Here is a 24,036-nt window from a genome sequence, read left to right on the forward strand (position 1 = left end):
ACCTTTTTCAGTTTTACTCATAGCCTTTGAAGAGAAATAAAATGTCACTGTATCTCATAAACTTTGCTGGTAACTCTTGTGAATCAGAAAGATATTTCTTTCTCTTGGTGAGAGACTAAGATCTAAGCAACCTGCAGTAGACCATAATACCAAAAAATACCCAACATTTTTGTTTTACTTATATAACAAATTTGTTTGAATGCTGGGTGACAAAAGGCGCTCAAGAACTAGTTTGACTTCCCTTCTAATGCTCTTAAAAAAAAATAAAAAATAATAATTAATCTTTACATTAAGTTCCACAAGTTACAGACTCTTTAGTGCATGTGTTAGGAACAAGTCCTACCCCATATCTGTCTGGGTTATAGCTCCCTATTCCTACATCTCCTACTGGGGACTTAGTTTGCCTCCTGCTTGTTAAAGCCTAGCATGAAGGAGACTGAAGCACAACAGCAGCCAGCATCTCAAAGTTGGTTTTAAGCAAGAAACTTAGATTAAGATACATAAAAGCCTGCTACTTTTCATAAGCAAATTCTTTCCTGTGCTTTCAATGGAAATTTCTGACATCGCTGCAGTCCTAATGTAGATTTTACCCTGTGCAAAGGCTCACATAGAACAAATATCAAACACCAGCACATACCATCAAGTGACTCTTCATGGATTTTATTTCTTCACTAATTCAATGAGAAAAGCAGAACCATGACCGCAAGGTCATGCTCCTTAAAGGTTGGAACTGTTAAAATGAATTCATTTCTCTCCCTTTGTTTCCCCTAGAAAAGTTTTATTGAACTATCTTAACTAATTATGAGAAATTGTGATAGAACTATAGCATTCAATTTACTTGCATCCTGATTCAGTTTTTAAAAGCTGGAAATGTCCTATTTCCAAGTTGTTTTCCATCAGTGGAGTGTATTTTGTTGTTGTCACTGTGTTTTTTCAATTTATTTTTTTTTTACCTTTAGGAGAATTTCAAGTAGAAAAGGAAGAAAACAGAAAACAGTTATGTAACTTCACAGCTTCCTCAGCACTTACATTCTAGTACATTGACATTGTCAAAGTTATAAAATTGCAGAGGTAAAAGAGACAAAGGAAAAAAGAGAAAGTGTGAAGATTCTGGAAATTTTCTGTCTATTTAATTTTGTGAGGAAGAAAAAAAAAAAAAGGCAAAAGGAATTAAAAATTACCTATAAAGCTTTTTCTTTTTTCCCCTAACAAGGAGTTTCAGTGAGGAAGACACAAGCTGTTTAGAAAATGTGACCACCTCTGACCAGAAGGTTTAGATCACCTCTCTGGAGTATACTGAGAAAATATTTCTCTGTACCACATATGAACTGAACAGATACAGTCTTCCTAGGTGATGTTTTCCATTTTAGTTTCCAGATAGAGGGTGCCCAAACAGGTAAGTTAGTTCTTCCAGCTTTTGCTCTTCAGTGATCTCATAATTCCTCTGCTGACCTATGTTAACACGGTACCACACAGAAAATCTGGAAAACTCCAGTCTTGCCGAAGAGAGCTCATGTGCCTACATGGCACAGCACACATCATATGGAGGTGGTCGCATGTGAAGCTTTACAGATGGTCACATGTGAAGCTTTACACACTATGTCTGGTTACAAGTCTCTCTTGTTCAGCTTGACAGCACACCGAATCCTCACATGTAGAAACAGTTATGTTCTCCCTACAGTTTTTCTGTGAAGTTCCTACTACTGCACATAGAATCTGGCATGTGAAAAGTATTGCAAGTATGGCAAGCTCATACCTGCAATCTGATTCCTTTCACCTAGCTTTGTGTAAGCTCCACTGGCTCATGTTTAACATGATATATGTGACATGTTGAACGCTTCTGAAAGGTTTGCAGGACTGAGGACACAAAAACAGCTTGAGGACTGAGTTTCTCAGCCTTTCTTGTATGGTGGAGCATATTGAAAGTGAAGTTTCTGCCAATCCTTTCTTTCTGATTTTTTCATAGGTTTATATTAAATGGTAAAGGCAGTTCTACTATTGTAAAAACATGTATCATGTTAGTTTAGATTACTAGTATGTCATGGTTTAAGCCCAGCCGGCAACTCAGAACCATGCAACTGCTAGCTCACTCCCCACCTTTTTCGTCGCCCTGAAACACTGCTGAACCCAGGACATAATAAGAGCATCTTTTTCCAATACATCTTCTATCTGCTCTAGAAAGTGGACACACCAGCAAATGAATCTCGACAGACACATGATCCAGAGCAGTCCTAAACATAATATCTGCTTGTAGATTTATGAGCCTTTCTAAAAAATAGCAATAAAATAACTAGTATAAATCTTAAACTAATGGTTTACCTATACTGCATGATAGAGTATAGAATCATAAAATAGTTAAGGTTGGAAAGGATCCCAAGATCATCTAGTTCCAACCCCCCTGCCATGGGCAGGGACACCTCCCACTGAACCATTTAGCTCAAGATCTTTGAACAAACTCTAAATAAACTAGTTTGGTCAGTCTCAGATACAGCCAAAGCACCCTGAACCAGAGCAAATTAACCCCCAGGAGTTCTGTGGTTTCACTTAGCATGAGCTTGAGTATACGTGCAGATTTAACCCTAGCTTAACACTTCTACTTGCCATTTGTACCTGTTTTTTTAGGGATAATAAATTTTAAGTGTAGGCTTTGCTTCTCTTTAAGATCATGTACAGCCAAATAGCAAACAAGAAAGGTTTTAAATCCATCAGACATTTTACCACTACAGAAGGTCACATTGCCAATAACTAACGGACAGGGAAAACCATCATAAAGTTATGTGTGGTCACATTACTCTTATCTGCTTTGAACTGTTTGCAAGAATGATTTACAAAAGTGTTAGGAGCTGCATACATTAACCAAACTATCCCATTATAGCTTTCATATTACTAACTAGTTATCACTAGTGGTAGCAACAGAGATAATGAACAACACATGATTATCAATATGCCACCAGACAATATTCATTCACTTGGTCTTAAGCATTTCATTTCCGAGGCAACTTAACTGGAAATACATTCATTTGTGTCATTGTGTTCACCCTTTAGTTAAATGTCTTTGTGAAAATTTTCTACTTTTCATGTTATTGTCAGATATTTGAGTAAGAAAAGCTTTTATCACACTATCAATTATATTTCCTATGATGACAGGGTTTTTTTTTCTAACAGAAATGCTTTTATTCTCTATAATTTAGAAAACCCATCCCTAAACATGTGCAATGAAAAGATAATTCAACTAAATTAATAGCAGCTGGAATCTTTATACATAGCAAAGAATATCTGAGCCTCTTCACCAGAATTTCAACCCCTTTTTTGTCTAATTGTTTGTTCTCCTTGCATTTGTCCCTTCAGCATGACAATTAAATGCTGCATTCTCCTAGCAGTCTGATCAAGTGTTGGTTGCCCTCAGAGCATGAAATCATAGAATCATTTAGGTTGGAAAAGATGTTTAAGATCATCAAGTCCAACAGTAAACCTAGCACTGCCAAGTCCACCAAAGTGATGGTTTCACTTATTGAGGATTACACTGGGATACAGTGTGGATCAATTGTCTTCAGTAATACCCTTTTAAACATCAATGCCAATCACTACCAGATCAGAAATTGTCATCCTCTAGCCTGCTGCCCTCCCTGCTGGTTGTTTTTTTTTTTTTTCTGAACAGCAACTGGTCCATGGGGATCAAATCATCCCTTTTTTTTAATGGAGTAGTCGAATTACAGAAATATCCCTGTTATATTAGGAATGCACCCTACCGCCTTAATACATCCTGCCTTCAATTCTTAAGCAAATTCCTGGCTTCAATTTTATTATGACATGCAGTCCACTGTTAAGGCTGATACACATGTCCACTGCAAACCTTTCTAGAACAGATGGACGTTGTATTGGAAAAGAGTATTTTAATATTACCCTAAGTGGAAAGAGTTTCAGACCCACAGCTGAATGACCTCTGTCATGGTTTAAGCCCAGCCTGCAACTCAGAACCATGCAGCTGTTCACTCACTCCTTGCCCCACCCCTTCTTCCTCCTCTGGCTCCCAGAAGGATGGGGAGAAGAATCGAAAGAATGTAACTCCCACGGGTTGAGATAAAAGCAGTCCAGTAACTAAGGTATAACACAAATCACTGCTGCTACCACCAATAATAATAATGATAAGGGAAATAACAAGGGAAGAGAATACAGCCGTTCACCACCCGCCAACTGATACCCAGCCTGACCCAAGCAGTGCCCTAGCCCTTCTGGGTAACTGCCCCCAGTTTATATAGTGGGCATGATGTGCTGTGGTATGGAATACCTCTTTGGCTAGTTTGGATCAGGTGTCCTGTCTCTGCTTCCTCTTGGCTTCCCCTCCTCCCTGGCAGAGCCTGAGGCTCAGAAAGTCCTTGGCCAGAGTAAACATTACTGAGCAGCAACAAAAACATTGGTGTTATCAGTACTGTTCTCAGGCTGAAAGTCAAAACCACAGCACTGCACCAGCTACTAAGAATGAGAAAAATGACTGCTACTGCTGAACCCAGGATACCTCTCACAATCAGACCTACAAATGAAGAAAGCACTTATTACTCTTACAACTAATGGACATTTTTCCTTAGCTTGGAAGAGCCTAAATCACAAGAAACCATGGGTTTTGCTTCAGAAAACTCAGATTATCATTGCTTAATACTAGTGTCAGAGCCTTCTCTGACTGCAGGCAGTCTGCATTCGAAAGGAAGTAGAGGCTATAAAACTTATACTGCAAACTGGTACTTAACATTTATCACCTTTGCTTAAGGCCCCCCTGCAACATGCTGTGGAAATATACTTTAATAAAGGTTTTATCTGCCACTCCGGATGTCTCCTTTCCACCAACATCAGTTAAATGAGTAAATACATAAGCCAAAGAAATGGACGAATAAAAGAGACAAACGCTTTCTCCAACATTTAAAAATGCAAGATTAGTCCATACTGCCTTCCATTGAGAAGGTATAAAGAGAAAAAGAACTGCAGTGCATATTTGAAGTTTTCTGTTGTAAGTTGTGCTTTACAGGCATATCTGTAACAGCTGTATAATTATGCTGTCTGTATAATTAAGTTCCTTCATAGCATACGTCCCAAACCAACAATTTTGCATCAACATTTGGTACATTAGTATGTGCTGAATCCATACACACTCTTACAATCAGGTATTGCATTTCTGCTGGATAGCAGTAAAAAGCAGTTTCCTAAAACACCAGCTGCAGGCAGTAGTACGTGCACATTTGCTCTCTTTCAGACCCAAAGCAAAGACCTCAGTTTAAATCACCTTCAACATTTTCCCCAGGCCCCAGACTTCACACAGACAAAGCAGGGACTGCTGTGCTCAGTTCTGAGCTGGAAGTTTTGTTCACCTTCTCAGCCATACTGCCTGACCCACATGAGGCTTGCCACTAGTGCCCTTTGCTGCATCTTACCTTCTGCTCTGCAAAAGCTGGTGTAGTAGGAGCAAGTATAGCATGCACCACCCTCTAACTCAATTACTTTGATTTGGTTTAGCATCTATATAAGTATGGAAAAGATGAGACAAAACCAGCAAGATCTTATTTAGCTTTGACATCAGGCTGACAATACTTCTACATAAATAAGTATATAGGATAGGAAATTTATGTTGAACCAAAGATGAAACAAACTTGAGACAGGGATACAGCAGCCAAATAGGTAACAAATGAGAAAATCACAAACACAGAGCATTAACACTTGCATGATTTCTAGTGGACAGTAAAGACATATACTTTAACTGGCAGTCATATTATCACTTCTCTTGGATCTGACCCGTACAAATTAAGACTTTTTAAGTGTACCTGGCCCTGAGAGTTGCTATTTCTGGTTTTATTTGGTTTTTATTCTTTATTAATCTAGTTTCATGGTTCACTTGAGTGTTTGACAATAGATATATCTTCTGAGGCGTCTGGTGGTGTGGCTTGCATCTGACATGTTCAGAACACCCCAAATGCTGACTTCAAAGTATATATTCTTTTGATTTGGATAAGAATTACAAAAAGGAATGGGCAAGACCAAACATTTTACTTCTGTATTTTTAGTTTTGATTTTCTAGATTATCCCCCAAACATGCCACCAAGAGCTGCAATGATAAATCACAATGAGGAGGAGTGGTCCTTGTGAACTTTCAGGTTTACCTGAGGACATCTGAAGTAGTCCCAGGAGTAAGATTTTCCAGCCTGTGCATGTATTCCTTTAAAGACCATATGACTGCACTTGGTCAAGAAGATGGACACTGGAAGCAGCCTTTGGTCTGCTCCCACTCTTTCATATTATTTTTATACAGAAGGTAGAAAAATTTATTGGAGTCCTTTTGAAGACAATTATCTATTAGCAGATGGAGATATTTAGAAAGTGCCTATTCCTTCTGCCCATATAGAGATACAGAATGCACATCTGTATGCCATGAAGGTCATAAGTAGTTGTGAGTAATCTCAAGTATGCCAAAAACTGTCCTACATTATCCTAAAACCAAGTCAGCCCAAGGACTAATGAACTCAGGATAGTTTAAAATAGTGAGGGTGAAAATGTGAAAAATATAATAGCCTGTAAATTATTTAGATTTGAGTATTTGCAATTACTGCAACATTCAGAGCCAATACCTTTAAAAAGCTGTTTTTCTGTTTCAGCTTCCTATTTTTTACAAATCCTTAGATAAAATCAGGGAAAAGTATGTATGAAGAGTTTTAAGCAAGGTTCAGATACTATCCCTTGCTCAACTTCTGGCTTTGCTGTTCACAGTATCACAGTATGCTAGAGATTGGAAGGGACCTCGAAAGATCATCTAGTCCAATCCCCCTGCCGGAGCAGGAACACCTAGATAATGTTACACAGGAATGTGTCCAGGTGGGTTTTGAATGTCTCCAGGGAAGGAGACTCCACAACCTCCCTGGGCAGCCTGTTCCAGTGTTCCGTCACCCTCACTGAGAAGAAGTTTCTTCTCAAGTTTAAGTGAAACCTCTTGTGTTCCAGTTTGTACCCATTACCCCTTGTCCTATCATTGTTTGCCACTGAGTAGAGCCTGGCTCCATCTTCATGACACTCCCCCTTTATATATTTATAGACACTTATAAGGTCACCCCTCAGTCTCCTCTTCTCTAAACTATAGAGACCCAGCTCCCTCAGTCTTTCCTCATAAGGGCGATGCTCCACTCCCTTAATCATCTTCGTTGCCCTGCGCTGGACTCTCCCCAGCAGGTCCCTGTCCTTCTTGAACTGAGGGGCCCAGAACTGGACACAATATTCCAGATGCGGTCTCACCATGGCAGAGTAGAGGGGAAGGAGGACCTCTCTCGACCTACTAACCACCCCCCTTCTAATACACCCCAGGATGCCATTGGCCTTCTTGGCCACAAGGGCACAGTGTTGGCTCATGGTCATCCTGTCGTCCACTAGGACCCCCAGGTTCCTCTCCCCTACACTGCTCTCTAACAGGTCGTTCCCCAACCTATACTGGAACCTGGGGTTGTTCCTGCCCAGATGCAGGACTCTACACTTTCCCTTGTTATATTTCATCAAGTTATTCCCTGCCCAACTCTCCAGCCTGTCCAGGTCTCTCTGGATGGCAGCACAGCCTTCTGGCGTGTCAGCCACTCCTCCCAGCTTAGTGTCATCAGCAAACTTGCTGATAGTACACTCAATTCCCTCATCTAAATCGTTGATGAATATATTAAATAATACCAGTCCCAGTACTGACCCTTGAGGCACTCCACTAGTTACAGGCCTCCAACTAGACTCCGCCCCATAGACCACAACTCTCTGGCTTCTCTCCTTCAGCCAGTTCACAGTCCACCTCACTACCTGATCATCCAGACCACACTTCCTCAATTTAGCCGTGAGGATGCTGTGGGAGACTGTGTCAAATGCTTTGCTGAAGTCAAGGTAGACCACATCCACCGCTCTGCCATCATCCATCCACCGTGTTATTTCCTCATAAAAGGCTAAGAGATTGGTCAAGCATGATTTCCCCTTGGTGAAGCCATGTTGACTGCCCCTCATAACCCTCTTATCCTTGATACGCCTTAAGATGGCACCAAGGATAAGGTGTTCCATCACTTTCCCAGGGATGGAGGTGAGGCTGACCGGTCTATAGTTACCCGGGTCCTCCTTCTTGCCCTTTTTGAAGACTGGAGTGACATTTGCTTTCCTCCAGTCCTCAGGCACCTCTCCCGTTTCCCAAGACTCGGTAAAGATGATGGAGAGTGGTCTAGCAACGACTTCCGCCAGTTCCCTCAGCACCCGTGGGTGCATCCCATCTGGACCCATGGATTTATGGATGTCCAGATTGCTCAACTGGTCTCTAACCCATTCCTCATCGACTAAGGCAAACCGCTCCGTTGACCTGACTTCATCTAAGGTCTCAGGGGTACAGGGCTCTTCAGGACTGCCTGCAGCAGAGTAGACAGAGACAAAGAAGGCATTCAGTAACTCTGCCATCTCTGTATCTTCTGTCACCAGGGCACCCATCCCGTTCATCAGTGGGCCTACATTGCCTCTGGTGTTAGTTTTGTCTGCCATGTATTTGAAAAAGCTCTTTTTGCTGTCCTTGACCCTTCTCGCCAGGTTTAATTCTAAGGAGGCCTTCAATACTATATAATACTTCAGCACAGTGTGTATGATATCCACCAATCTTGAAAACAGGCTAATTGACCTGTCACTCCCATGGGCTTCTTTGATCACTGAAGCTGTACATATATTCTGCCATGTTTATATTTAACACTGAATTAGTGCTTTATTGCTGTTTGATGTTTGTCTAGGTTGATAAAACAAAATAAATTGCTCAGTCACTAAAAACTATACAGAGCTAAAAAAGCTTGTCTGGCGTGTAATACAACTTACTGAATGATTGTGGACTTCTATTAAAAGCTATTGAAAGGGGGGAGGGGTATGCTTCATTTATAATCCTTATCTCTTATCTAATGTGAGTCAGAACTCATTAACCATTAACCCATTTATTAAATGGTCTCTTTATCAGAAAAGTGACTGTTTTCCTCCAGAAAAAAAAAAAAAAAAAAAAGGAAACACATAAGAACAAACACCTAAACGAACCTACCAAAAAACCTACCTAGCTATTTCTGTGATTAGCCATAACTCAGTTAATGATATATCCGATGGAAAAGGTTGTATAGAGTTTCCACTGTGTAGTTCAAACAGAAACCCTGTAGTCTAACTCAATCCAAAGATGAGGAAGTCATAAATACCAGACTTGAGTTCAGGGCATCCAAGGCAAAGATCATTCTTCTCACACAGGGAAAGCCTGCCCAATATCTCTAAACAAGAAATAGAGAAAAGACATGGGAATTGCCGCACAGAAAGCCACTTCCACCTTTCAATCAGTTTGGCTCTGCTTTTGCACACAGGGAAACAAACGTGTAATCAGCTTTTATTGACCCAGGCACCTACAGTACAATCTGCAGCAGCTTGTGATTTAGTGCTTCTATTGTCTCACAGCTCCAAGTAAGTACTTGCTGAATAGGAAGTCCCAGATGTGTGGGAACATAAGAAATAATGAGAAATAATTATACTGGTAAAGTCAGTTGCAGGAAGAGCTGTGGTGTTTCTGTACCATCTAAGTATCCCTTCAGCACCAAGACCACTCAGAAGGTCAGACAGACATTCCTCAGTCTTATAGCACTCCCTCAGTGCATCACAAAGAGCAGCCAGTAAGACAGAGACACAAGACTTGGGAGGCCTGCTGGTCTTTGTGCCAGATCCCAGACATCCCGTATGGCCTTTATCATTCATCCACAGCTTTGGGTGGCAAAAAGCCTTTATTAAAGCATGCATCTAAAGGTTTTACCAGAAAGCAAACTGAGGCAGAACAGTTATCTGTAAAGTGGTTATAATGGGAATAAACTGCCTTATGCAACTTTGTAGAGGAGAGATACATAAGAGGCTGTGAAGTGAGTTATCTTAAGAAAAAAATGTACAAAAAATTCAAGGTTCAGGCCATGAGGCACAGGGATTCAGAATGGGATGTTTTCGCAAGTCCGTGTGCCACCAAAAGTTAATTTTCATTCACTGGAAAGGCAGCTTCCACAGAATATGTCTTCTAGGAATAAGATCTGCCTGTTAGTCCTCAGCATCTGCCTCGGTGTTCCCTACCATCTCCAGTCAATTCCCTGTCACTGGGGGTTATTTCTCTTCTCCATGTTCACAGAAAAAAATCCTCCATATTACTTCATCCGTCTCAGACAGGCCTCTTGTATCTCTGGCCTTGCATCCTGTCTCTCAGCCTTAAGAAACCATCTTGTATCTTGAGCTATGTGGCACCTGAGAGGTTCATTGAATTATTTTTCTTCTTGATTCTCAGAATATTGTATTTTAACCCATATGAAATATTACTGAAACAACTGAAATGGGCAATTTCTTTGAACACCTGGGCTTACCAGCATCCACAATGAGAACTTGCCAGTTCACACACCTTAGGAAGTGGGTAGCTTGGGCATTTTGGATGGCTGCTCTTTTAAACTCCATTTCACATTAATGGGTCTGTGGCCACAGCTTTAAAGAGTACATGCCCAAGATATTTATTTACAGTGCTATCAGGAGCGACACAGATGCTGAAAACAAGCAAAAAAGTAATTAATTGCATGCAGATCCATTAACACTAGAGGACACATCCCTGATGTGTCTTCAGTCAGCAAAGTGAAGAAAGTGCCTACCCACAAAATCCAAGTGAATTGATGTAATATATTAGCATATTGGTCATCTGTGACATGTTGAGACCAAGAGCAGCAAGGAGAAAACATTGTACATGACTCTCTCAAGTGAATGAGCAAGACTGAGGTCAGCTGCTAGTCACCGAAGTGTTCCTCCACTGACACTCTGCAGGAGGTAGCCAGCTTCTGTAATGTGAAAGATAAAGCACCCCGGTCTGAACAGTTACGGCCAACTCAAGCACTTTATGAGTTCAACAGTCTCATTCTTTAACAGTCAGGGGCCCCTGTTCAATAAATCTGCTTTTCAGAAAGTGCTTAGCATACTAAAGGTTAACAGTGTTAGTATCTTGTTAACAACGTGCAATTTTCCTATCTGCAGTTTCCTTATTGTTGGAGCATAGGATATTAGGGAGGAGAGGGCGGGTGGAGTTGTACTGATTAATTGAATTAATTTCCGGCTTAATGAAAATGCATTACGTACTACATATTTTATGACAGCACTATAGAATGACATGCCCTCAACAAACACATTTCTATTATAAGATTTCCTTCAATTAGTGCCAGCACAGCTTCTGAACACAATGTACAGCCAGGCGGGACTTGCTGGGAGGAAGGGGGAAAGCCAGTATCAAAGGTGCCTGGCATGCTATGGGGTGATCCCGTGTGACACTGGCTCCAGGGGGAAAACTGAAGGTTGTTCACTATAGGACTGACTGAAGCCAGTGCCATGCTGCTTACTGGTCCCTCTGCCAGCCTGCTGGCAACCTTGTGGGACTATGATGTGGACAAGGGGTTGAGGCTCTGGCTGCCTCCTGACTACTAGGTAATCTTAATCTAAAATCATGTCTTCTTTATTTTGAGCACATGCAGCGTCAAAGGTGAAGCAGTCAATTACTAGAGCCTTGCGCTAAAACTACAAATTCCTCATCAGCAGAATTTGAACTCTTCACTGCTCCAGCTCCCTAAAAAATTATATGGCTAGTTTTACTGCAAGATGGTTTTACAATCACGGTTTCTGACATAGTATCACGCACATACTGAAGACATGACACTTTCACCATCCTTATTAACAACATTAGCATCCTCACTACATTGTGATGTCTGGTTTTCAGGGAACTGTTTTCCCTTTCAAATCTGTCCTCTGGGCATCATTTCTTTTTGTTGCACCAGTTGGATGCAGGCTAGAAAAGAAGACTAGAAAATAAAACCACTGTAACCATATAAAGAGTTAAAGCCCGAAAGCATGAGGGAACCTCACCTCACTGCTCTGCAAGATTTAAAAACAGGGAGCAAATGCTCTACCTGTGTAACTGTAGAGCAGTTACAGACACACAGGTACAAACTAGGAGAGCAAATGGAGGGCTGCCAATACTATGCAATGCAGCCAAACATAAATATGCAAAAATAAATCACAAGATGGTGTTAACTGTTGCTTCCAAGCAACACAGTATAGCATCAATTACTATGTTATGAGTGAATTGCAGAGTGCAAACAAGACTTTTTTATTCAAAACAATTCAATAGAGGATAAGTTCCATTGTGTAGCAAGCCCTTAGACTAGAGGTAGCGTACCAAAGCTAAAGAACTGTGAATCACTCTGAGCACTTCAAACTTTTGACATTCAGCACATATTGTTTTCTAATTTTAGAGGTGGTAAAGAAATATACGTTGTAGCCTGACAGCTGTGCAGGTGAAAAGATGAGTCAGAGAAATATTATTCCAAAATTTTAGGTTTCCATATACACACCACAAACTCAACCCTCCACAACCTCACATGCTGTAATCATTTAGATGCTACCCAATACTCCTAGATACTCTTTTCCTATACAGATGTGAATAACTGAAAGGGCAAGAGGCAGGGAAGAATCAGAGCCCTGTATACTTGAATGCCTATATTAGAGAGCACATCCAGAACTGTTTCTGCTTTCACAAGATATTTAGGATTTTGTTTCATTTCTAGATCCATTCCATGACAGCTGAAAATCCCAATGTAACTATTGATACTCTGCATCCATCTAACATTTACCAACAGTGTTCTGAACAGCTGGTGTCAGTCTAGTCTTTCTTTCACCTAACCTGTTAAAGAATCAGTAATTAACACCATGTTGGCCCACATAAATCACAAAAGCATGTCCTGTAAGAACACCAGAACTATTACTTCAGACCTTAAATCACCCCTTGCAGTGCTTATCTCATAAGCACAGGCTGCCCAGAACACAAGAACAGTACAGTAACCAGAGAGACAGATGTAGGAATAGTGTGCACGTTTGCACATGAACCTGTATTTCAGAAGTGTGACAAACCCAGTTCAGCTGTTGATCATGCAGCTGCGTGGATTGCATATAATACTTATTACATAAATGAGAATATGCACAGAGGAGAATAACTCTGAGACATAGAAAGCATTAGATCTGAAGGCTAATCCAGAAGGTGGGTGGATTGCAAACTACAGTTCTGCACTAGTAGCGGGATGCAATATTTCTCTGCTTTTTTGTTTGTTTTTCAGCTTCCATAGCTTTAACTGTTCACTTCACTCTGAAATTCTGACCCAAGCCATCTTCCCTAAGGTTGCATAAAGTGAACTGTCAGGTTGGCAAAAAAAAAAACAGTCAGATTTTAGCTAAACGTTTGCCTAATGAAGCTAGATTACAGAGTTTTGATTTACATTATGTCTTTCACACACGGAGTAGCTATTCCAATTACAGGCCCATCAGAAAGACAACAGCTGCCTTCTGTAAAACCAGAGAAGATTCCTCCATCCTCTACTTATTACAAATAACCCCTCAGTTGCTGCTTTTTGACTATCACTCAAAATTCTACATTTCTAGTATTCTGGTTTGGGTTTACTAAAAATTCAGTTCAAAGGGCTATAGCTATGCTGCAGATAAACTACAATGTGGTGTAAGGATCTGAGCAAGCTTGAAATGAGAAAACCTTAGCATGAGAATCTGCCCAGACACGACCACATGATGCTCTGCAGAGGATAAATTATCCTTCTTCTGAGAAAAGTACTTACGGTAAGCATTGTGCTGCTGCAGCAAGATTTCTACAAATACTCAAGTTGCCTCATTTAAAGCTAGGATGGCATCTATAAACAATACTGAGTGCTGCACAGTTTCAGACTCAGCTGTTTTTTTCCTTGGATGGGCTATATACCAACAATATCTAATTGCCATGGGAAAACACAGTGGTGAAAGAAAGCTTACATCATTAAGTAAAAAATCAAATCCTTAACAACTCTGTGGCATCCTCAAGGCAGGTCACTCCAAGAACTCACATGTGATGAGCTGAAATTTTGCTGTTGAGCCATTAAACACAAAACACTTGCTAAACACCAAAGCTGCGAGCAGGCTTCAATACTGCTGATGTAATGATACCACTTAATGAATTCACTTTCTCTTTGAATATTGAACTCTCCTTCTAAAGTCTACCCACCTCAATGTGACATTTAAACACTAAAAGAATTTTCACCAAATACTTGGTACAATCATGTACCCTTATGATGATACATTCAGTAGCTGAGGAAGGCAATTTTTATGTGACTACATACATACATATGCATCTATCACATACACATATGTATTTACAAAATGAATGAGACTGGAATTGCATTCATAAAGGCCAGTTGCTGCAGATGCCAGTGACAAATGCTGCAAATGATGTGAAGACAACTGTATTGAAAAGTGATCAACTAGCTGCATATTGATGCCAGAATTCAAGAATACCTTTATACAAGGGTGGGTTTTGTTTAATTTTGGGGGTTTAAAAGACACAACGTTCTCTTGTCAGTTTTGCTAAGATCTTGCAAGTTCTGCTACTACGCATTTGAGAGGATATGTTCACAAACACTAAACACCCACAATGCCAACTACAAGATAGTTTTCAGAGAAAGATGTCATCCTCACTGAAGAAAACACCATTAACTGTTGTGTTTTGGGGACATTAATACTTTAAAGTATTATGCAAGGAACTGCAATATCTGTACCTCATGTTGGTTAGAAGGGCTTTAGAAACTGAGTGGGGGTTTATGCAAGGTACTGTAATTTCTGTACTTGATGTTGTTGAGAAGGGCTTCAGAAACTGAGTGGGGTTTTCAGATGTGATTATAGTTGGCTCAACTGTGCTCTCTCCAGATGAAATTAGTTATGTGACTGGATTCATTCATAGCAAAACTAGATAGATGTTAAGGCCTATTAAAAATCCTTTAGAGCTTTTCTGAAATAAGAATTTTACCATAATTTTGGCATTTGTGTTGGCAATATAGATTGTAAGAATCCCTAGAGTCATTTCATACCTTGAAATACTCACTAAAACAGCCTCCTGGTTTTGCTGTTCTGGTAGGGTAAGAAAAATGTAGGCTTAATCCTTTTTCAGCAAATGTTGCAGCTCCACTGGTTTGGTGACAGCAATAACCAGGTAAGAGTTAACCAAGGAGTTGCATCAGCTTGAGTTACTTTTGGAGAGCTGGAGCAAAAAGCCACTAGATAAAGAGCAGCTGTAATCATGCAGCAAATTGAGGTTATATGTTCTTTGATGATTTCCTGCAGCTTCTTCTTCAAGGAGACTAAAGGCATAGAGAAAAACTCCTCAACAGGAAATCTTAGGCAGAAACTTTAAACAGAACTTGGAAACAGTTGAAAAGTCACAGCATGGGAAAAAAGGAGAGTCTGCAGAGAAGCAGATTGCAGCTGGGAAGCAAGGACATGCCTAATCTTGCAAAGAATAGCCAAATTTAGATAAGACTGTGTGTGTCTAAGGATTTGTTATTTTAATCTTTCTGCTTGCAAAACTCCTATGGAAAAACAAATCACATGCTGCTCTGTGTGAGTAGTTCCCTGTCACTGTACATGGTGGCTCATGGCAGCTCTAGAAGCAGGAACCAGACCATTCAGAAGCAAATCAAGGGAAAAGGGGGTCAGTCACAGAAACCCACCAGGAAAAATGGCATGCCTGGGCCTGAACATCATAGAAGAAAGAAAATGTAGTTTTACCTGATCAACACCATGGGAACTTCCATGGGGCAGCAGAGGTTAATTACATTTAATTTTTCTAATTTTTTATTTCATGAAGGATTTTACCTTTCAGGTGATTCCTTCCTTATAAGAGTTCCCTTCCACAAAATAAATCCTTTTTTCCCCCTTAGATGAAAAATCACGTTTCTAGTCAACCAAGATAACATATTTTCTTACTTTGTGATGCAGTCACCCAGGCAATGGCCTGCAGTTACAGAAAGCTCCCAACAGCAGCACTCATTAACCCTGCTTTGAAGCTATCAATACCCTGATCTACAGTAAACACAGTGGGACTGGAAACCAAAGAAACAATCACACAGGTGACACCTCCCCGGAGGAATCTCCCATCACACTACACAAAGCACTCCTTCTTGTGCTTTGTATGTAGCCTGCTGCTAGGGATGAAACACAAAATAATAGTGTTGGAGAGCTGGGATCTCTTAGTCATTTGAAGTGTTTATCATCACTACCTGGAATTTCACACAGCAGTGAAGTGGAAAGCAATGAAGAACATTGAATCATTTACACTCTTGTCACCCTTTCTGTTAATCACAAGTTTGGACTGATAACTTGACAGTTCCAAGTATCTTGTTACAAGTAAGAGTTGTGGGTGTTCATCATCACTAGGAATGAGGCAAGTTTTAATGTCTTCAGCTCAAGATCATCACCTTTGCAATATTTCAGAAGGAAAATCAAGCCCAGTGTGTAACACAGCTTATGCAAGACAGGCAGCTCCAAGAGATGCGATGTCTTATTGCCATAGCTGTGCAACTGAATAAACAGAATTTGAAAGGGACTGATGCACAGCTTGTGAAGTCACAAACAAGGAAGACATCCATAGTTCAAAAGACTAATTAAAGTCTTCTTTGGTTAATAAGAGAATGACATGAAGATATGGAAATGTACAAATATAGCAATTAAAGATATATTCATAGCACGAACAATTTCTTCTAGTGCATAATACTACAGACAAAAAGCAAAAATATCATTGCATACTATAAGGAAACATCACCTTGGATTCACCCTACTGGAACCTATTGCTACTGTGTAGCCAACAGTGTCTCAAATCTGACTTCTACTTTCTCGCATACTGTCTCTAAACCTCCCTGAGAGCAAATAGCAGCTGGAGTCCTTGCAGTGTCAGAACTGGTCACTGGAGCAAAGCAGTCAGCAAGGGACAAATCCCATCAGAAGACACCAGCAAAGACGAATGCTTCATGCTGCGGTGTGGTCAGCATGGCCTGCAAGCCACCTCTGCTATCAGCTACTGAAACAGTGATTGGTGGGAGTGAAGAAGAACAGACCAGTAGCCTAAAGAATCCCTCTGGAGGGAGATAGAAAGAAATACTCTCCATTTTTTTTTTGTTATAGGTCCATTCCTGTAATAGCAGCTGAACTGCATCAAAGAGGTGTCTGTCAATATACAACATTTATCTTTTGCATTTTCCACAAATTGGGGTTTCTAAAAATTAATGTAACACCCACCTGGATATTCTTCCTACATAAATACGAAAAGCAAAAAAAAAAGATGATGATCAGAATGTTTAATTTACATGAATATGTAAGAAAGAAAAAATAAAAACTCTTGCCTGAAATTCTTGTTCTTAAATTAAAAATCTCCTAATGTGTAAAGCCATCTAACCATAGGTTAATCTTAGCCTGGAAGGATAGTGCCCTCTGGTGATAAAAATGCCTCTTTATTTAAAGGTATGAATTTAATTTCTTGGTTTTTTCCTATGACACTTCAAAGCAGCTGCACCAGACTACCCCATTTCCAAAGCTTTGTTTCTGACATATGCTTTATTAAAAAGCTTTTATTTGCAGCAAAGATATCTGATTATATGTGATTACAAAAATCTAATAAATAACATTTTCTTACGGCATACAAAAAGCTGAGTATGAGTCTGCTGTTCTGCACAATCTCAGTATTCCTATGATTAGCAGGAATTTTATAAAGGCAAGAGTTACATACTTTATGGTTATGCCTTTTAAGAACAGAGGTCTAACATTCAGTCATTCACCTGCTCCAGTTCCCAGTCAGTCCACCTAGATAAGTACAGGAAAGAGAACATCATATTTAATCCTAATTATAAAAAAGATTCTACATCCATAATGTGTTCCAAAAATCTCATAAATTCATTCACATACAAGGAAATCATTACAATTGAGTGGAAAAAAAAAATTATATATACATATATAAATATAGCCACAAATTAAGGAATCTTGCTCAAAAACTACTGAAATAACAAAATGTGAAAAGGACCAAGATATTGATTATATTGCCCACATCACAATACTAAACAGTGTTACTCAGAGATACACCTCCTGGATAAGTATGCAGAACGTAACTACTGTGCAATTATGGAAATCTTCATTTCACCTCATATCATAATTTATTCTCTAAAACATCTAGTTTGCTTCAAATATTGTTGCCCCAGTCTACATCCCTCAAAAAAGAATACAAAAAAAGGGTGGGGGTGAGGTTGCTGAGAGTAGTGAAATCCTTCTGACAGGAGGACAGATACCTTAAGGCACAACTGTGTGAATGCTGGTGTGAACCTGCCTGTGCTCATGAAAAAGGAAGCTGGGAGATGGAGAAATCTCATAGTCTGTGCCAGACATGACATTTCTAATCACTAGCCATGTCTCACATTGAATTCTTCCAGGCATTCAGACTGCAGTTCCTTAGAGATTTTTTGTTAGTGTTTTTCCATAATTGTGTGCCCAGAACAAGAACCCTCCTTGAAGAGGAGATTAAAGTAGGCTAATTCTGCCTTGGAAAAGGGTGGAAGCATGATGGTGAAAGACAGGAAAGCTCTGGAGAGCTGAAGCATGCTACTGTGGCAATTGGAGGAAGCATTACCCACCTTCCCACACACTGCAGCAACAGCAGCAGTTGCCCTTAGATTGTTTAAGGACCACAAACGGTCTGTACCAGATATTTTTGATACTCCACGTGGTCTAGTGACCAAGACAACTCCCTGTGCTTAAACTGCATCACTGTTGCTGGTTCTGTAGCAGCATAAATCCTAATAATAATGCAATAAATTGTCTAGAATGCCCCTAAAAATAGGATATGTTTCAAGTAGTTCCCCTCACAGCTACATTTCAGAAATAAAGGACAACAGGAAATGACCACTGAAATGAAAGACGGTTCACTTTCATTGCCCTTTTCCAAGATAGGCCTATCCAAAGATTTGAACAGAACCACCTCATAGTATGTATCTGTCCTGCCTTTTAACAACTCTACGTTTCATGAGATTTAGTTTCGAGAATTTGAAGATAGGAAAAGTAAGAAAGCCAATTTTATCTGAATCTATGCTAATGAGCAAGTTTAAAGTAGCATTAACATTCTATTTACAGTTCATACAAGATTAAATTCATAGTATTGAGTTAAATGACTTTGTGTACATTGCCTTTCAAAATTTAAGCAATAATCATGTGGGGAAAGACTATATAAAATGTAGTTTAAAAGGTGCAAATTAAGTTGCCAATAGGAACATTTCTATTTTCCCTAGAGAGGAGAATCATATAAGTGAAATCTGCTACCGTTTAACCAATATTTCTGAAAAATTATCTTTGTGATGCAAGACCCAGTTCTTCAAATCAGTCTGCATTTTCACTGTCTTAGATGTTTGTACTTGTTTTCTAACAAAAATAGTTGGGTCAGATGTTTACAAAATTGAGCAGTCAGGAGCATAATGTTAAAAGCTTTATTTATGCATTTAAATTTTCCGTGAGCATTTGACATTACCATAACGTATCAATGTTGAAAAGATCAAGTATAAATTGGTGGGGTTTTTTTTATTTAAATAGCAGCAGAAACAGGAAAGAAAAGTATTTGAAATTAAAATCAAACTGGCTACTCCTAGGAAAAGTAACTATTTTCCCTTCCTCCCCCATTCCCAGCAGTAGAAACAAAACAAGCTCCACATGGCTCACATCCTTGCTCCTCTTCCCACAGCAAGAGTTAGGGTTACATCATGCTTCAACCTTCATGTAAGATGATTCAGTTTTAATATAGTGCTATAAAGCCTTCAACTGGCCCTGTTGTTCGTACTGCCCAACTCACTTTTCCAGATTTCAATTATTTATTGGCCCTTGTATATGCTAAACAGTCAATAGTGAAAAGAAGACCCCAAAATTAAGATTTAAGAGTAGACAAAGAGAACAAAACTCACATACCTTTCTCCCACAACACAAACAACAAGAATAACCAAGAGTTATTAACACTGTAAATATCCATATATATTTTATGAAGGAATTCTTTGAAATGAGGCTTAAGGGAGAAAAGGGTGCTGTCAGTTATTAGCTGAGGATACAAATGAAGGGTGCTCATATAGACAACTTCATTATATGTGAATTAAGCTTTTGCAAGATTAGGAATAAAACAGAGGAGTGAAGCAGTCCAAGAAGTTTGCTTTGAAAGACATACGTCCCTAGCAGGTTGGGGTTTAGTCACTATTTTAGTGTTACATTGTTATCATATCATTATCATTATTATTGTTCCACTTAGGATAATATTTGAAAGCATTTCACTATCTTTAAGAATCCAAATCCACAGAAATTGTGGGGAGATTTGCCTCTGATTTTACCTATCAAAAGAGAAATGGTATAAAGAAAAATGGCATAAGAGGTTGTAAGACCTGCTTAAGTACTAAGCTTCCAATTGGAAAGATAAAATAAAATACAAAGGATTCTGATAACAGGTCAATTGTTTTTTCAGAACTTCCAAAGCATGGAAGTTCTGAAAATAGAGTGGGGAAAAGATAATAACATTAAAAAACTTAAAAGATTGTGATATATGCTGTGTTCTTAAATACTTTATTATATATCACTGTTCCCACAAAACCTATGGGTGAAGGAAATACTGGTATTTCTTGTCCCATTAAAATCCATTTATAGAACAGCTCAATTTCTTTTTATATTTGGTATGCTATGTGATATTCTTAGTTCAACTCCTGTGATTTACTGTGTCCTGGCATGTCAAAGATTTCAGTAATATAAGACACACTCATTTGGACATGAATGAGACTATTCCTGGGAAAACTGAAGGTTGGAAATTATGACAGAATTATAGTCTGTCTGATGTGTTAGTTTAAAAATTACTACTAATTGCTACATAGTATGACTGAATAGCAAAGGAGATCAATGAAGAACATTTTTAGAAGAAAGTTGTTTTCTTGATTTGAAAGGGAAGGAACTGCAGTCAAATTGTACAAAAATATTTCTCTGGGGTAGTCTCTAAGGATGCCATGGGATGCTAAGAATAATTCTGGAAGATCAAGATGTTATGAAATATTTATAAGCTCTACATTTGAAAGCTTAGCAGGTGCCTCAAAATTTTAGCATATTCTAAATCGCACCTGTCAACTCAAGCATAATAGAACAGAAAATGCCACACTAGTGGCAGAAAGTGTGAGCCTCCAGAACTTCACAGAGGACAGTCAAGTGAACAAGACTTCTTTCTTAAGTTGGAATTGAGCACGGGAAGGGGGCACCTAAAGATCTATGCCCAAAGTACAGCTGAATAAAAACAGTAAATAAGCAGATTCTAAAAGAAGGAGACGTAACTGAGTATGATTAATTTTTAGGAGCTCTCTGAATATTCTGCTGATTCCTTTCTGGCTTGTTTGACCTTTGTGAGTTTTGGTTTAGTCTTTAAAAAGAACAAGTGTTGCAAGAACCAGCACTGCAAAGTCTCCAAACTGGTCCCAGAGGATGACATTATGTTAACTGGCCCAGAAGAAGAACAAGACACAGGATGGAGGATAGGAATAAATGAATGATATTAGATGAAATTGTCAGGGTCCAAGAAGCTCAGGACAGAGTTGCGACAGTATAATGTGGGTCCAGCAAAAGAAGGGTGAAAAAGGAGTGGAAAGGAGGAAAAAAAAAGCGTATTTTTAATTATAACTAATTACTAATGCAACTAACATTTTTCTCCACAAATAAAGAAGTTGTTCCTCAGCAGCTCTTGGATGAAATTCCTGCTTTGGAACTACGAGACAGGTTTCCTCTTCCCAATGCCTGGCATACAACTCACTTTAGCTCTCTGTTTCAATTTTCAAATCTGTAAAATCAAAAGAAGATTGCTTCGCTTCCTCCATCACACAGAGTGTTGAAATGCATTTAGATAACAAGTTATTAAGTCAGTATGCTTCATCTGCAGATTACCACCAGCAATCTCTTCACTGCCTTACTACCATGCACTGCACCCAGACAAATATATTAACCTGGACCAGAATGGCTGCATACCGTCATCATTCTAGTCTGGAGGGTTTTCATGCCAGTTTTGCATGGTTATAATTCTTGAGGGTAACAACATGCTCAGTTGTTGAGAGTTTATTAAACTTCATCTTGGCTTTTATATGTGGCATAAACATCAAGTCACTTACATCTATGCTGTTTTCTAAAAACCATTGAAGATTATCAGGTCTTTATATTGGGTAATTTTCCTAAGTTTAGCTAGAATGCTGTGCATTTTGTGTACTATAACCATTGCTATAACATTAGTCAAGACTAGTTTCAAATATAATGTTTAAGGGACATTGCAAAAGCAAAACTAAATATTCATTGTTTCACAGTAATGTGAAGCTTATATCAAATAAAGCAGAAAACATGAAACATTTTTAAAGGTTAAGCACTGTCGCAAGCAATTCTGTAGAAAATATAACTATGAATAAATGAAAACAGCAGTGAAACAGCAAGAAACTTACACCAGCCTGTATTTCTTCAATGAAACTGTTTCATAATAGACTACCAATATTTACAAATTCTCTTGTCATAAAAAGAGCATATGAGCACTAATTTAAGTGCTGAGAGACAGTATGTTCACATATGCTCTGGACCAAATCTGAGCTAGTTTTCAGCAGGGACTATCACCATCAGTTTTCTGAAGCATCCACACACAGAAAATGCCAGTCTACTCTTTTTAATACAAAGCCAAAGGAAATTTTTAAGAAGCTATTTCCACTTTGCACCTCAACTTTCACTAAATAAAAGAAATCCTAAGCATGTTCTTGCTTGTCTTCACAGCAGTAATTGAGAATGAATGCAGAGAACCAGCACAGAAAAACAGTACTTTTATTAAAATCCATGTTACTATATTCTCGCAAATATCAAAACTCTCTATCAATAAACAAATCTCACTGGCTGTGCAAAAAGGCACAGATCACCAAGAAAAGGTCAGAAAGGGACTCTCTACATGGAGATGTGCAAAGTTATTGCTCATCTTCTTCATTCATAGCTGCTCAGCAGATGCTCAGCCTGGGGCACTAGGCTGCAATTCCTCACCTGTAGGAAGCACATGCAGAGAGGACCTGCTACTGAAACAGCCAAAAAGCACTTTTCAGACATAGCCACACTAGCTCAGCCAGGAAACATGCTTGCTTCGGACCTGTCCCTCCCCTCTTGCTTCCCTTTTTCTTCCTTACTCCTTGTACAGTTTTCCCTCCCTTTCCCCTCGGTCTTTGGCACGAAGACTGCTCATTCACCTTGTCAGTAAACTAGGTTTTTATTGCACACTTTACAAGTGAGTAAATACCCTCCCTCCACATTCAGGAAATGAATTTTATGCTTGCATGTCATAGCCTCCCTCTTGCTCTGTCATATCAGGATGGTTTCACCTCAGCCGCGGTATCTGGCTACAACCAGGATTCAGGGGGACCAAGAAAGTAAGTTACATTGTCCAGTCTTAGCAGCAATTATTCCTTGCCTCAGTGACAAGCAAATGTACTCGCCTGTATTTGCTAAGACTTGATGGAAAACCCTAGCCTCTGAAGCTGTCAGAAATATTAGAGAGCAGGTAGGTATTCTTTCCTCCCTCTGGGTCCCAAAGCCCATTTTCTACCCTTTCCCAGCAACCTAGATCTGTAAAAAGAGCAAGCAGGATCATTCAGTGGTTAGGGCACCCTTCACTCCTGCAAGAGGTGTTTTCCTCTTTGTTCCGTAAAGGAGAAAGACCAGATAGATGGCTTGCCCAGCCCACCTGCACTGCAGGTCTGGGTGCAGCAGTTCTAAGTTGGAGGCTCACGTTTCTTCTCTCGCAGCCACAGGCTTTCCGGAAATGTCAATTTCCTCATGCATCTGGGCTCAAAGGACATAATACACCTTTAGGTTTGTATGCACGAACGGGACAAGCTTCCTAGAATATAGCTTAAGTTTTCAGGAAACATTTCATTGATCCACGCAGAAAAGTACATGCAGATGGGCTTTGCATATTTTCTAAGATATTTCTGCTGTTTCCTTATAGGATAAAGCACACAAGAATGCAGATCATTAGAAAATATACTACCTAGATATAGGGTCCTCTCACCACACTGCTCATCTTAACCTGAAAGATACGATGGCATC

Source organism: Pezoporus flaviventris, unplaced genomic scaffold (assembly GCF_033815535.1).
Source record: "Pezoporus flaviventris isolate CSIRO_AGI_PZ_B2104156 unplaced genomic scaffold, CSIRO_AGI_Pfla_v1 ptg000036l, whole genome shotgun sequence".
In the NCBI taxonomy this organism is placed as follows: Eukaryota; Metazoa; Chordata; class Aves; order Psittaciformes; family Psittacidae; genus Pezoporus; species Pezoporus flaviventris.